The sequence below is a fragment of the Daphnia pulicaria genome, chromosome 1, assembly GCF_021234035.1.
Source record: "Daphnia pulicaria isolate SC F1-1A chromosome 1, SC_F0-13Bv2, whole genome shotgun sequence".
In the NCBI taxonomy this organism is placed as follows: Eukaryota; Metazoa; Arthropoda; class Branchiopoda; order Diplostraca; family Daphniidae; genus Daphnia; species Daphnia pulicaria.
In genome coordinates, this window is record NC_060913.1 from 20238965 (window position 1) to 20255674 (window position 16710).

The 16710-nt window shown below is 39.2% G+C and overlaps 1 long non-coding RNA gene across 2 annotated transcripts; it reads right to left on the bottom strand.

The window, feature by feature from the left end:
* Positions 1 to 996: 996 nt before the first annotated feature.
* Positions 997 to 3881, bottom strand: LOC124321113. Of its 2 annotated transcripts, XR_006914145.1 has the most exons (4): positions 3528 to 3569; positions 2554 to 2726; positions 2336 to 2479; positions 997 to 2233 (listed from the first exon to the last, which is right to left on the bottom strand). It is a non-coding gene; the product is annotated as an uncharacterized LOC124321113 (long non-coding RNA). The 2 variants fall into 2 exon arrangements; XR_006914144.1 differs by having other exon boundaries at positions 2554 to 3881.
* Between the last annotated feature and the right edge of the window lie 12829 nt (positions 3882 to 16710).

A 16710-nucleotide genomic window follows, 5' to 3' on the forward strand; every position in this document is an offset into this window, starting at 1 on the left:
AAATACATTTTTCATGGAGTAAAATTGTTTAACTTTTTTGTTTACTGTTTCGTGTCTTGTGAGATTTTTTTTCATCTGATCTCCATTGGGATTTACAAAATAATAATTATCTTGGTAGCCCTTGTCAGCCAAGGCCTTTTTGCCATAAAGATGATTGATGAAAGCATCACGATTTAATCTACAGGCCGGCCATTCGCCGCAAGGATATCCACCGTGGGTCCAACCAATATTCACCGTTCTGATGCAAAGTCCAATTTCATAGCGAAGGTTAGGTCCTCTGAATTTCTGCGAAAACCATTTTGGGGCGATTTTAGTGGGCTCCAATGTTGGAAAGTCGGTGCCGTCAAGATAGACGAACCTAGTGGTGCCTGCAGGCGCGTTTTTAAGACGCCTTTTAAAATCAAGCTAATAAATTCAAGTAAAGTTTTATTTTATCTCGGTATATGAAAAAATTAAAAAACATCGTTACCACGGAGAAATTGGCTATAAAATGAAAATACATTAGCGACCAATTACGAAAAGTTTTTTTCCGTCACTCCAACAAGCACGGCATTTACGCTCTCTATATTGTATTGCTTTAACAACAAAAGTCCCCATAAGAGATGATGGGGGTTAAATGTGGTGGCCGTCTGGTTGACAACATATGCAAACGATTTCACAAACTTGCGTAGTTTCATAAACCCCCTCGTTGTCTACTTTTGCTGTTGTTGAAAGAGTACAAATTATGTTTTGGATAAATGATAAGACACAAGATTATGTTTACAGGCGTAACCTGGAGAAAATTTTTTTGCTGTAATTTTGACAATTTATCTATTACTGATCGAGTTTTTGTGTATTGCGATTTCAGTTTCGAGAAAAAGTTTGCATGTTTCGCAAAACCCACAACAAGTTCATTTAAAAAACAACAACACAACTTTTTTTCTCGATATTTCTACATTGAAGTTTTTTTTAAATACTTACGCTTAATTTTTTTTATACTCTTTAGTTTTAGACATATTGAATTTTTTAAATATATTAATGTTATCAAATCGATAAAATGGCAACAACTGAGCAGACGATTAAAAACTCTTCTAGTTTTCAACCATGCCAGCAAACATGTTTTCAATTCTTTTGCTTTTTTATGGCTACGGTTCCTAATTGTTGGAATCGTGATTCGGGAAATCCGGTTCATGTTGTTCTCGAACAAATTTTTCAAGACGGTACCATTGAAGGTACTACACAACCTAAAACAATCTAAGACGAACATGAAATATTAAAAGAATTCTCATTGAGTGTGTTTTGTAATGTGTTCAACGATTTGAGAAGCTCTATTGGTCTGTTATGTAAGCATTTGCTCTTAAATTTTTGTAGTATTTGAATTACATGTATGTTAATTTATTCAGTGAGGAAGCGACACGGTGAAGCGACCGCCTCAAATGAGGCTGCAGCAGAAATAGAGGTGTAACAAAAATTACTAAGTTAAAAGAGGAAGAAGGCGCTACTGCCTTTGCGAATCTGGACTCAAGATTTAATCATCATAATCAACCCATCGTCGTCTCTGTCTACAAAGACCATGTAGCAGAGCAAGAAAAGTCATTATGTTCTGCGTCCTTCCAGCCGGCGCCGACGAAATTCGTTTTCGCTTAGTTGGTTTCTCAATAGAATATGAAATAGAGGCGTTATTCGGAGATGGAATTAAAAAAAGGAGAGATAGCAACTTGCGATCCCAAAATTCATGCTTTAAACAGATGATCTGAAGTTTACTCGGCAGCATAAGGATCAAGTTTCCAAAGGCTCCATCGAGGTCACCCTTCCCATCCCAGTCCAAAAAGCAGTGAACACCATTACGCGTGGTGGAAAGACGAGGAAAGACGGCACCCAGGTCATTCTTGTTCAATTAACTGCCTACCAAACCAGCTAAACAGTAAAACCACAAGACAAAAAAATTGTGTTCAAAACATCAGATTTTTTATTCCCTTCTTGACTCTCTCATATTTGCAGTCTACATGTTCATTTGTACATATATGACAATAAAAACATTGACAGGTATTTCTTTGTGTTCAGTAGTAAGTTTTACTGCAGCACCCAGACCCAGAGTTCAAATCACTTCTTACGTTGGGATCGACCTACGTCATGATTTCTGGTAGAGCGTAATGTTCCAAGAACTATGGGAGCTATTGTTCGATTGATAAACGGTGTTTGTGACCACAGTTTTGGACAACTTTCGGGTAACCGTCGTCTGAAGTGAAATTCACTTTAAATAATATTATTAATAATATTTTATTAATAAACAAACACAGTTTTAACTGCTGATATACAAATGCCGTGATTTTGAATAAACGTTATAAAAACTTACATCATCAGTAACATTGCTGTTGTGTTATTTGTCAGTATTTTTCACAGTGTTATTTGTTTACCCATGCTGGTCTTTACGTACAGTAACTTCCGATATTTTAGCTTGAATACAATCTCCACTATCTGTGATGTTGCAGTTTGAGTCCTCAGATGAAAGAAACCAAACTTTTAAGTTAATTTACTATGTCAAATTGAACTGTATTGGATTTGATTGAATACCTCATGATCAGGGTGTACATTTCCCAAATATTCTGGACTTGTAGATATCAGTGGTAATTCCTCCACTTCCACTACACCGTCACCACTTTCTTTTACTTTCTTAAAATATTCAATATGTAATTTGCATCAATGGCAGTGGTAGCTCTTCCTTTCAATATTTTCTTGTGACGGCCCTTGTTTATAAAAGACGCCATTTATAATGTAATGTGTAAAGGGAATAAGTAATGCTCAAAACTTCAAAAGATAAAAAAAAAACAGACGAAACAAAAAGACAAAAAATTTTCGTCGAACGCTATTTATTTATCGATAGATGAGATAATTGTCTGCTATATATTGTTATCGATAATTGCGATAGAAAATCTTCAATGCGAATATGTAAGCATACATAAAGTAGCTTTTGTGAAGCTGTAGTACTAGCAAAATAATCTTAGCTCATTACAAATTTAAAATAAGTAGGAGAGAGCGGGGTCTTACAGGACCAAAACTTTGTTTTGTCTGTAATTCAGTTTGTAACAATGCTGAATAAATTAGATTTGTATAAAGAGCGTTGTTTATATTACATTAGGGAATTTCCTCATCGCCATACGTTTTATAGTTCACGATTACAATGAATTTTGAAAAATAGGGGAAAAATGGTTGATGAGGAAAAATGTGGGGGTAAAACAGGACAGAGGTCCCATACTGACCACGGTTAATTCCACAAAAAGTTTCTAGTTATTTATGGTCACTGTCGGATATTTCCTAACATTAACTTCAAAAAGAATTAAATTCTAAATAATGTCGGATATTTCCTAACATTAACTTGAAGACTTGAAAATCTTTGAGACAGCTGTATTCTGCAACCTACTGGCTCCACGAATATTAAGATACTGTGATGATTGGATCACAATATACACTCACACTGAAGTTACACTTATACTGAACTAATACTAACACATAAACACAAAGTATATTATAAGGAAACTTGTATTTACCACTTGTTAGGGAGTACACTGCCGGGATCACTCTGCCGGGATGAGGCAAAGCGTGGGCTTTTATACTTAGGGTTAGTTATTGCAACATAGATAAAGACACGTATACAGTTGCACCATCACCAGGATGTGGTGGTGCAAGAAGAGAAAGATGTTTGTCGGATGGCGCAATTGGCATTGCACCATCCGAAGCAACCTAAGTATCAAGGCTGAAAGCGCCTGCCTTGTCATAAAAGGCTGACGGCTTTCAACTTGAGAGGCAGGGCTCCCGCCTCGCTACAATACTGACGAACAATTCAGACAAAAGGGGGTAAGGGGAAAACATGATGTGCTCAATAGCCCGAGGGGTCTGACACGTTCATACTTGTCTGGACCAAACAGTTGGGCTTCGACTCGTCTTTTCGTGGTGCAAATAAACAAGAGCATAAAACAGATAAACAAAAGCAAATAACTTAGGCTCCGCCCATAAAAAATCAATTTCGTCCGATTGAACCCACAAATCCATGTCCAGTATAACCCCTTATTGGAGTTCTTTCTAAATTCATTCACAACTCTGAAATCGTAATCCGTAAAAAAATTTTGATACTGGATCAGCAAAAGTAAATGAATGAGCTAGCTGGGTCAATCCATGCCGAGCCGTCAGATCTTGGGCGCGGGTAAGTAACCGATTTTTTTTTATTTGGACAGTTGATTCATATCGTTATAAAACACTGATTTCCAAAATTTTTGTGTTTTTTAACGAGTATTTTGACGGTAAAATAAAAATCAATTTTTTTTTAATTTTGCCGTAGAGGATTTTCTACTTGCTTTTTTTTATTTTTTATGTTTTGTCCCTATCAATTAATTTTTTAATGAATTTAATTTGATGCTATCTTACTCAGTTTTTTACGAGCTTTTGTTTGATTTAATTTGTTTTTTGAAAAAAATTGCTTCTAATTAATTTTCTTTCTAAGTAAAATTCTAAGTAAAAATTACTTGTAATTTAACTTTAAAGTTTGTAAAAGCTTCCGTATTCAAAAATCGAGATCGCGATACCACCAAAACACAAAAAATAAAAAAATGCGTTAATAGACCATGCTAGCAGGCCACCTAGTGCTCGTGAAAACAACATTTCCCCTTCGTTGTCTTTAGGGTATGTTCGGATGGTCCCCAGGTGGCACACAGACTATGTTTCAGACCTGTAACAGGGTTGTTTTATCGGCCTGTTTTGGGTCGGTAATGAGCGCATATAAGTTAGCTGTTACAGTCTTGTAATACAGACTATGTAAAACATGTCTGTTACAGATATGTTTTTCAAATTTGTACTTTTTACAAGAAACCTGCACTTTCGCCAGCAGAGGGCGCAAAATTTTGAAGGGGAAAACTTTGAGGTATAGGGAAGGGTTTTCTGAGTTGATTTTATAAATCATTCTGTATATTCGTAAAGAGTGAAGAATTCTGCATCTTTTGGCACCAAGAAATAGATTTTAGCTTGATTTTTAGTATTTTTTGTATATTTTTGAAAACGCCGTATTTAACACGGCGCATATGAGGGGAAAAAGCAATATGAAAAGCCCATTTGCGCCATAAGACAACACAGCCGGCGTCGGAGTGATCCGATACTTTGTGCGCCACTTTTCTAGGCATAAAAAATAGGGGAAAAAATCTGAAAAAAATTCAGACAATAGAAAAGATGTAAAATGACATAAATCCCAAGTTTGGTGAATTTATGTCATTTTTTCGATTTTTGCCACCCGAAAAACCCATATGAAAAATACACGCCGCCTTATGGAACGGCGCGGGGTGATCCCATACTTATGGAGGGGACTGTATGCCGGTGGATTTTTTCCGTGTTCCATTGCTTAAATACTTTATTACTGACAAGTAATTCAAAATTCAATTGAAAAAAGAGAAAGTCGAAATACTGAAACAAGTTACAGGACGAGATGTATACTTTATACGTTAAAATTGTTAACTCTCTACTTATCAGTGCCTTATCAAATAACCTAAAAACGCTTTCTTTTGGTCCGGAAGCCGAGGGGTTTTTCCTTATAGATTGTTTCTACTATTTATTAAGGAGATATTATAACCAAGTTTGATACGCTGAGTACAAAAAACCAATTCTATTCCGCTGAAAATGGTGCAATCTAGCCGTCAGACGCTCCTGAAGTCAGTGTGAAATACCGTAAACCCCAAAATCAATTCTACTGCCTGATTGATAGTGAGTAACAATATCAAATACCAGACTATTTGATTAAAGCAAAATGCAAACCAGACCAGGGTGTGCAACAGCTTTTATTACGTGAAACCCGAAATCTTTTCTACTGAAAACTTATTTCACGATAAAATAAAGCATGAAACGCTCTATTTAATGGCAAACGACCAGACTAAATGAAATGGAGCAAAATTGCAACCAGACTGAGGTGTGTTAGGGCTGTTTCCCGGGCCATGAAAACCCGGGTCACTGCCCGGGCTAAAGAAAGAAAACAATAAAATATGAACCCACCGAGGTATTTTTTGTTCGGGGCGTGCGCCGGGTCGCACCGCCGGGTCCGCGGTCCAAACCGAAAAGTGGCGCCATCTATTAGTAAAGAATATCATTATGATATCCGCTAGGATCTGCAGCAAAGTGTCAGGGGTTCGTTAAGTGTGAACACAGTCAATCTCCCAATAGCCGTTGCCAAAAGTCACGTGACGCTACATTTAATCAATAAGATGATGCATTGAATACTCTCGACCATGCCTAGTAAATACATGGCAAGAAAAGTGTGTTTAAAAGCCAGGGGTATGGAGAGACCCCCAAACCTCTCTCTCCATACCCCTGACAAAGCTTCCGCCAGATAAAGACCACCCACCATTTGATTATTTTTTTAAACCCTAGCAAAGATTTTCGCAAAATTCTCCCCCCCCCCCCCTTAAAAAAAAATGGTCTGTTTGAGTGGCGGACGGCTTGTTAAAACCAGGTGGTAATTTTGTTTAGTACAAGTTTCCACCTGAGAAAAAATTTAACTGTGAAGAAACCAATAATCCAACTGTGGTTGATACACAAACATTGTTGCTCAAAAAGGGGCCAAGGCGGTAATAATTCTGTTAATATTTATTACTGATAATTAATAAAAGATTATGTTATTTTCGGGTGTCAAGCTCAACTAGTGGAGAACAAGGCATAAATGCCACTATGCTAGCATTTGTTAACTCAGCTGGTGATGCATTTCCACGAGTTTTCATATACCCAAGAAAGAAAATAAACCTTGACAAAATGGTTGACCTGCCCCAAGGATTCCTGCCATTGGCACACCAAAGTGGCTGGATGAATGATGATCTTTTTTAAATTTCTCTGCAATATTTCAAGAAACAAGTAAACTGTTCACCGGATGATCTAATTCTATTAATATTGGATAATCGCATAAGCCATATATCGTATCCTGTTGTAGATTATTGCAGGAGTAAAGGAATAATTATCTTCACTTTATTGCCACCACACACATCACACGTATTGCAACCACTCGACATAGGATAATTTGGTCCGATGGAATTACCTTAAAAAGGAAAATCTTGAGTGGATGAGACTGCATCCTGAATAGATAATTGGAAATTGTGATGTCCCAAAATTAACAAGAGGACCGTATACCCGGAGATTCAATCAACAAAACATGAAATCATCATTTTCTGCTTGCGGTATATATCCTTTCAATAGACACGTAATTCCAGAAAATAGTTCGTCCCTTCATCAGTTAGAGATCTACCTGCAGGTTACTAAAATCAAACTACTTTGTTCCTCAAATGTCAATAATTAACGACCTGCAAATTTTAGCAGTGCCAACCGTAGCCGAAACAACACCATTAACAGAAAGTCAGCCAACAGATGTTAATCCCGAGTCATTTTACGATCATAATCTTCATCATTTGAGTAAAACTTGTTCTTTAATAACATTTTATACTAAACCTTATCTTGAAATCTTTCATTTTTTTCTTCTAGGTAATTTACCCATTGAAATTAACGCATCTCGTGTGGCAGTGTGCCAAGCACCATTGAATATTGTGTCCAAATATTTTTTGGACGTTAATTGTTCTATTGGCAAAGTTACATTGACTTCATCTCAAACACCTCCTATGACTCTTTCGCCATCAAATGAAGGCCTTGTTCAATCTGTGCATCAAGATGACGTAAGATGCCCAACAGAACGAAATCCTTCGACTTCAAATGATGCTCAGCGTCCATGTTTTACCAAAGAGCAAAGTTCATGTCAGCAATTAGCTACTCCGTTGACTTCCAATGGAGTACCTGGTACACCAGAGGAAGTTGTACCTCATCCAAGAGTAGCTCAAACTGGACCGAGACTTTCAAAAAATATGAATAGAGGGGCTTCCCATGTCTTGACTAATCCCCCAAAGATTGCAAAACTTAAAGACATCTATTATGATTTAAAATGTTTGAAAGAAACAAACCGGCTATTGAAGGAATCAATTTTTCGTCCAAAGAAAATGCAGAAAAAAGTAAGACATTATTTATGAAATTTTTCATTTTTATACTTAACTTAAGCGTTTTTTTGTATTTACTTTATTAGCAGGATTCAGGTGGAAAGGCAGCAGCGAAATTTAGACTTTCTGAAACTAAATCACAATAAGCTGCCAAGAAAACTAGGAATACAGTAAAGAAAAAAAATTTGACGTGTTCGAAAACTAATGAGGAAAATATTTCTCCCAACGATGACTAAATCTCTCATAATCGAGTTCCCACTAATTCTATACAAACCAAACAACAATGAAACTTCGTTAAGTCAACCGCCAGCTCTTTTAAAATTTTGGCTTTTTTATTAACTTTTTTAGTCTTGATGGCTCTGCAAAGTTTTAACTCACTATTACCAATAGTTTTTGCTTGTATGGTACTCATTGTTTTCCTAATGATCAAGAAAAAACTCCAGTCCATTGTAAACATTAAACTTCATTACAATAAAAATGTATCCAGAACATCGTTGTTTATGTTTACTGTTTTTATTACAGCCAGAAATGAAAGAGAATTACCAAAACAAAGGCTATTTGACATACGAACCAGATGTCTGAATAACTTTCTCAAGTTCAGGAGGAATTGTTTTAATGAGTTCAGTGACGAATTCATCAGTGCACACATTATTCCAAGTTAATTAAATCTGTTCCCAAAGATTGTATTGATTGAAAACCTTCACATTTCCCATACTTCAATTGTTTATCATTTTACACCAAACATCCTCAACGGGCATGACATCCCCAAAGTATTTGGGCCAATCAAGAAAAGTCATTCTTCCTTTATTGTCTTTACAAACTCCATAACTGCTTTACTGTGATGAACTGGAAATCAAGTTAAAAGATAATTGAAATAAATTTAACATCACATAAATATATTGCACTATTGCTGTTACCAATCATGAATATAAGTACAATTGGTTGTGATTGATCTTAAGCGATCAAAGGTAAAATATTTTTTGTAGGATCTCCTTATATGTTGCTGAATTGAACTTTTCACTTACTTGCAACAAAAGAGCCTTTGGAAGTAATGCTGAAACACAGCCCCAAACTAATACATTGTTACGCACTTCATCTCTTTCTGAGCCAAAATACAATGATATCTTGCCTTGATCATTGTAGATTCAAGTAGGTAACATATTAATGAAATGACAGTAAAAAAAATATTTTTGGCACTTCAAACAAAATATATCACCTAAAACGTTGGGTATCTACGTAGGCAACATCACTAACATAATTGTTTATATTTCTTATAAACAATATGGATAGCCCCATTTTCCCTAGTATTTTTCATTTCTTCGGTAATTTGTGGCCGAAACATTTTGTGTTTTACGGATTCACAATTTATATTTTCAAACAGAAGTAGTTTTTCACCGTAGTTTTTATTTTATTGCTTAGAAATCGATACATCTATACTGTCACTTCAAATTGATTTAAAAATTAACTCCTCTCCTATATGCGGAGAATGGAACTTCGTCCAAAACGACCCCAGTATTGATGTCCCATATTGCCCCACAAAAACCACTCGACTCATTTTACTTACTACACCTAAACGGTAACAGCTACACGAAAAAAATCTTAACACAAAAAAAGGAGAATAAATTTCCTTTTCAATGTTTTTTTTTCTAACGGATTTAGAAAGTACCCTTTTTTCTGTTTTTTTTTTATGGGAGGGATTTCACTCAAAATGGGAAAAACCAGATTTTTGCCTCCATCTCCTAAACAAATTGTAAGATTTTAATAATTTTTTTTGTCAATGTGTGTAAAAACATTTTACATGTTTGTCTAAAAAATAAATTTTCTTAAACAATGGGAACGCCAAAAACGGCGATGTCCCACCTAACCCCTGTCCCGGTCTCCCCTACCTTCAGTGATGACACCGTTTATGCTTTGTCTTATATCAGCTTGTTTTTGTCTTTATCTTACCTCCAACACTTCACATTTGTAAACCTTAGATAAATTTAAAGTTTCCATAGCTAATTTTAAAAACTGCTGTTTTGATTGTTATGTAAGCAAACGTACACACTAAACAATAGAGTTAATTGGTGATATCCCACTTTAAATGCTATTATTTAGATATATTACTATATCGAATATGAAAAATTGAAAAATTTACCGGGAGGGACAGACAAAGACTCTTTAGACGCTTGTTGAGCCGGGGAAGGACCAATGATTTTATCGTCACTTTTTCGTTTTCTTTCAAAGTAACTAACCCCAGCCACGATTACTATTTATTTAAATCCAAAAGACTAAATGTAGCAAATAAGAAGGATAAGACGCACGCTAAAACACGTAACAAGGCTACTTGAGATGGAAAGACTAAAATATCAAGATACCTGTCTCAGTCGTATGTAGAAGAAGAGTGAGGCCTACCCTGATTCTGTGATGACTTTAAAAGGAAAAAATTCAGCGAAAGAGTTCACGACGTAATAATAATAATAATAATAATAATAATATATTGAATTTCTATGAGGCGCACTTTTACATAAGCACAGATGATCAAAGGCGCCTTTTGGCTCACGACTGAAGCAGGGAAGTAATTATTTATACGCAATACAGAAAAAGTGAGTTTTAAGTGCAGTACGGAAGCGAGGAAGAGAAGAGGCTAAGCGAACAGACACAGGGAGTTTGTTCCAAACAGTAGGTGCATAATTAGAAAATGCTCTATTGCCGTAAGATTTCACATGAATCGAAGGCGGAACAAGATCATAAAGAGCAGAGGGGGCAACGGAGGACCTCAGAACACGACCACCTCGACCGTCGACTACACGGCGAGATATTAGGCTGGACAAGTAGGAAGGAGCACAACGATTGAGGCAGCGGTACCTCAGCACCGCGATCTTGAAGTCAACCCGATAAGGGACTGGCAGCCAGTGAAGCTCCCGCAGATGAGGGGTCATGGCATCGCGACGTCGGGCTCCGGTGACGACTCGAGCAGCAGCATACAAGACCTTCTTTATAGGTTCCAACCGAGATGACGGGAGTCCGGCGAGAAGAGAATTCCCATAGTCAATGTGAGACAGGACAAATGCGGAGACCAGTTGGACGGCAGCCGATCGTGAGAGGAATTTTCGAATTCTTGCAATCCTGCGGAGGTGGAATAAGGCACTTCTACACGTCTTGTTGATCTGCAGATGCATAGTCAAGTGCTTATCAATGGTGATCCCAAGGTTTCGAACAGAATCGGACGGAGTGATTGACGCATCACCAATGGCAAGAGGAAAATCAGCAGGTTTACATCGGCTGGTCTTCGAGTACACGACGATTGCATCAGACTTTGAGTCATTGAACTTTATCCGATTTTCTGCCATCCACTGCTTTGTTTCACCAACGCAGGCGGAGAGTGTGGAGAAAGCCCGACGCTGCTCAGAATAGTCAGGGGTAAGGTGGAATGAAACATACTTCTGGTCGTCGTCGGCATAGTAGTGATCCGTCACACCGTGCTTCAGCGAAATGGAATGGATAGGGCTGTTATACAGAGTAAAAAGGACGGGGCCAAGTACAGATCCTTGAGGCACGCCGAATGAAAGATAAACAGCAGCAGAAGTTACTCCAGAGATAGAAACAGATTGACAGCGATCGTAAAGATATGACCGAAACCAGGTAAGTACAGAGCCAGTAATGCCGAATCGACACGTGAGTCTACTCAATAGGATTGAGTGGTCAATGGTATCAAAGGCTGCGCTCTGGTCCAGCAGGGCCAAAACAGCCGCAACACCACTATCCACACTCAGCAAGAGATCATTAAAAACCTTGAGCAATTCCGTCTCCGTTGAATGATTCGGCCTGTATGCCGACTGGACAGGGACGTAGAGATCACCGGCCAGTAAGTGACTTGAAAGTTGCTTGGCAACCACACGCTCGACAAGTTTAGATAGAAAAGAGAGCAGAGATACAGGTCGATAGTTATTAAGATCATCCACACAGAGGCTCGGTTTCTTCAAGAGAGGAGAGACAAAAGCAAGTTTCATTTCACCAGGCAAAATACCGGAGGACAGCGACAGATTCACAATAGAGGCAATAGGAACAGCAAGTACATCTGCAAATTTCTTTAGAAGAGAGGTGGGAATCGGATCACGAGAGGAGGATTTGGAAGGATATTCTTTAATTAGAGCAGTAATTTCACACACCGAAACACATTCAAACGAAGAGAAACAGTGGGCCGTCGATGGACACATCAGCATCAGCAGTGGCAGTGGCAGAGGAGCAAAAAGCAACGTCGTCAAGGCTGGCCCTGATATCGGTCACCTTCTTCAGAAAGTGATCACTGAAACGGCTGACAAGATCAGGAAGGGAGTCATGGCGAGGAAGCTTAAGACCCGGCTTCTTAAGAAGAAACGAATCGACGATATTGAAAAGTGACTTTTTTCCCTCAGCCTCCGCGATCTTTTCGTTGAGGAACGACGACTTCTCTTTCTTGAGCAGATGGCGTTTTTCTTTTAACATGTTACGGACGATCTCCCTGTCAATCTCGAGTGCTAGACTCTTTTTCTTCCGATTTCTCCATCGACGTTCCGATGCTCTGCACCTTCTTCTGATAGCCAAGACACCTGTAGACACCCAAGGATTTGCCGGCCGGACAGTTATCACCTTCGAACGCTCAGGCGCATGTTTGTCGAGTAGCAGCGAAAGGTCGGCGTTGTATTGTTCAAACAGTATGTTGAGGTCATCAGATGGATCAGTAAAAAGAGAGAGACTGGGCAAATCAGACATGAAGCAGTCGGCATCAATGCGGTCTAACTCACGATACGTAATTCTATTCTGTGGGCGCACAGGCCGATGGGCACGAATGAGCGTATGAATGGCAAAGTAATCTTCTATTAAAGCAGACACCATGCATTCACAGACGACGTTGTCGGAGATACGCGAGATAACGAGATCGAGAGTGTGGCCATCAAGATGAGTGATATGCCTCGGATGTGTTGGGAGAGGCCAAAAGAGTCAAGAAGGGTGAGAAACTTACAGGCAGTGGAGTTTCCCGCCACGTCGACGTGAATGTTAAAATCGCCAACAATTAGCAATTTGCCGCTGGATACCACGAGCAATTGAAGAAAGCCGGAGAAATCCGACAGGAATTGGCCGTCGCTGCATTTCGTAGACTGAGAAGGGGGGCGATAGACGATAACGAGACGGATGCAGGTAGAATTGCACTGGAGAAGAACCATCAAGTACTCAAATGATGTGGCAGTGTATCCAAAGGAGACAACATGGGTCCGATAAGATTCACGGTAGATGAGAGCTACTCCTCCTCCTCTCCTTCCACCCAGTCTGGCGGAGTGAACGGCGCTGAACCCAGTGGGGCAGATGTTCAGCAGGTCATCGTCACCGTGGCGCTCGTTGAGCCAGGTCTCAGTGACGGCAAGCAGATCCAGATCATAAGTAATGAGATGATGAGTGATGACGTCAACCCTCTTGAGTAGGGATCTTGCGTTAACGAGAGCAAAGGGCACGAATTTCTTCTTCGCTCTTGCCCTCCTCGCCGCCTTGCCAGCTCTGACACCGCGCTTACCCGGACGTTTGACTCGAGAGTTGTAAACAACACCCAGGCCCATACCCGGTTCACGCGAGATGCCAAGATTGCGGATGATATTAAGTATAGCATCATCGAGTTTTATCTGACTAGAAGTGGACGGTCGAAGAGAGAAGAGGCTTCTCCGAGACAATGCCTCAGGCACTTTACGTAAGTGACAGGTACAGTGGGTATGGAACAACAACACCAGCGAAATACCGAAATATTTAGCAAGATCGAAGAGAGGCAGAAGCACAGCCAAATAGATTAAAACAGGATCACGACGAATTAACCTCACCAGAAATGTAAAGCACACGAAACTAGAAGCACTTTTCCACGTATAAACAAGACAAAAAGTCGAGAGCCGAAATCGCCGCAGCCACTAAGGGCGCAGGCGAGCAGACGACTGTAAGGTCGTAGAGTTCCGCTTTCACCATTCCAAATTCATCGATTAACATTACTCCAATTTCTGACCAAGCCACTATCATAGCTGGAGTTAGCCTACCCAACTTTAAAGCTAAATATCCCCTAAATGGGCGGAAATTTCGTCTTTCTGCAAACACAGGCAAATCCGGAGTGCAGAGACGAACAAGAAAATATTTTTTCATAATTTTAAGGCCTTTTCCGGATTGATATTTGGAAAGCCGTGCCGTGATTTCGGTCTACTTGAGTCGTGGATTGCTTGTTAAAAAAAAAACAATCCACCAGTTTTCATAATCTTCTTATAAATCAGCAATCTTACGAAAAGGGTAAAAAATAATTAATACGCCTATTGTCCATAGATTTCCTGTTTTCCTTCCGATCTTCATCAGACAACTCACTTCCATCTTGTAAATCAACTACATCCCGAAGTCGTGTCGCAGTTACCGAAAACTCTACAGGATGTAAAATGCCCAGAGGCCATTAGCTTCTCATAATCCTTCCACCAAATTGTCTTATGCTTTCAATGCAATTTGAATTTGCGCCACGAATGCTGCATTGCCATTTACGGCAAAGTAAAAAAAAAATCAGCCGTCGGGCTACAAATCGCAGTCTGATTACATGAAAGCCCCAGATTTTCATGTCAGATTTTATGTAACTTTATTCTATTTGATATTCTCTAAATTTTAAGCTTATTTCTAGATTTTATTCTTATGGGGTAAATTTCCACAAAAATCGATCATTTTTTCGATTTTTGATCCCTTCCCCCACCCAAACGCCCCATCGCCCATCGTCAAGACAAAGTTTTTTTTATTTGACTTTGTGGTGCCTTTCATTTTAAGAACCTAAAAAAATTTATGCTTATGGGGTAAATCTGTGTCATTGTGGCTCCCGGACTATAACCTGTACATATAGGCTTCAGTTATTGTTTAATTTTAAGTATATTACTAATCTGGATTCCGTCGATGAGTCCCCGACGATAAAACGTTGTCGTGGTCCATATTACATCTTCGAAACAGGCGATGGATTAAGAATTCTACGGCAAACGCTTTACAGTCAGAGGGAAGGGTCAAAAGTAATACTACAGGAAGTGATACGCAGCACCATACTTCTGCCATACCTCATGCTGATTCATCAGAAAGTTCATCGGAGGAGTCCTCAGTTGATGATGACATTATCCAGTCAATTTTGCTGCAGAAAATGAGGTGTAAAGTCCAGTTCACCACCAATTCAGTTTTCAGTACATTCATTCAGCCCATTCTCAAATGTTTGTGTAAGCTTATTGTGAGAACTTTTTCTCACAGGGAAGCTGAAGTCTTCGTTCGATGGTATATTCCCGTACAACATCAACAGAATTTAAACAACAATTGATACATGCCTCAAATGGTTGGAGGCATTCACACAGCCGTAGCCGTATAGCCAGCGTCAAGCACAAGAAAGACACAAATACGACAAGTTAAAAACGGGGAACGAGCAGGCCAGTAGCAGGTCGAATAAACGGCCTGACACTTGACTCGTGAAAGGGTGAATCAACACTAGACTGGGTGAACAGCCCAGCGTTACCTGAAGAAAGAACTGCAATTGATGGGGTTTTATACGACAAACAAAGTCAACGCGATCACCAACGCAAGGTGAGTGTAATGAAAGAATGACAAAGGCAAATGACTTGTTTCCAGAAAAGAGGGGGAGGATATTTTCCAAGAAAGAGTAAGCTAGTGCATTCCTTACATTATCTTCAACAGTATTTTGATGCCGTCACTCTTGTCCAAGCAGAAAAAAAACAGGCTGGGTATCATTTCCCGCTTCCTGGACTCCCTTCCAGACGATTCTGGTGAACAAGACGGTCTGGCAGGAAGTGGTGGATGAAGTTTGGCTGTCATCAGACTCTACTCGCGGCCAGTGGCTGGACGGCCACTTCACTTATAGTTCCCCCTGTCCGCACGCTTTCATTTTCGAAGCTGTACCTAATTTGGCTTATGCACAGTTCCGTGGTCATGTCACCATCGATGATATTCAGTTCTCCAATGGCCCTTGCGTCGATATGTTCTGCTTCGATTGGTAAAATGTACAATCCTCTTATCTTTCGCCCTTTTTGTTCTCCATTTTCAGCTGAATGCTAATTCAATGCGGACTTTTGCCAGCGGTCTAACGATCCTGACGGAAATTTTAATTGGTCTTTGAGTCGGGGCTCCCTGTGGACGAGTACGGGGCCATTACGCAACCAGCTTTCATCGCAGCACAACTTCAATTTCGGTTTTGTACTCGTTCAACTATTGATGCCATACGATTGATGACACATCTTGGGAGATGACGCAAAAAAAGAGAGGGGACTTGCTAAAAATTCTTAGACGCGAAGTCCCATGGGGGTCGCGGCTTCTGTTATCCTCGAGTCTAATGATCTGAAATTATTTTCCCGTGTTAACGGATACGGCCAAACTGGAAAATTTAAAATAATTATAACTAATTCACGCATACTTTGCCCACGCTGAAAATTTTTATGCTTGTACAGACTATGCTATATGAGTATTAAATTTCAGGCTTCTGCCTTGTCCGAGATTTTTGCTAGGGCCTTGAAAAGTTTTAACCTTTAACTTAACTTTATGGTAACAAATTAAAACAAAATAAAAGTTTTAAATACACCATTCGAAAGAGCGAATTTTTTTCCTGTTTTTTCATTGATTTTGTTTTTCCTTGCCGTGAAAGGAAACGGTAAAAAAAGGTGAAAATCGCGATTTCGGTATAAAATTTTATTGCTGAACCAGAAACTTTGAAGTT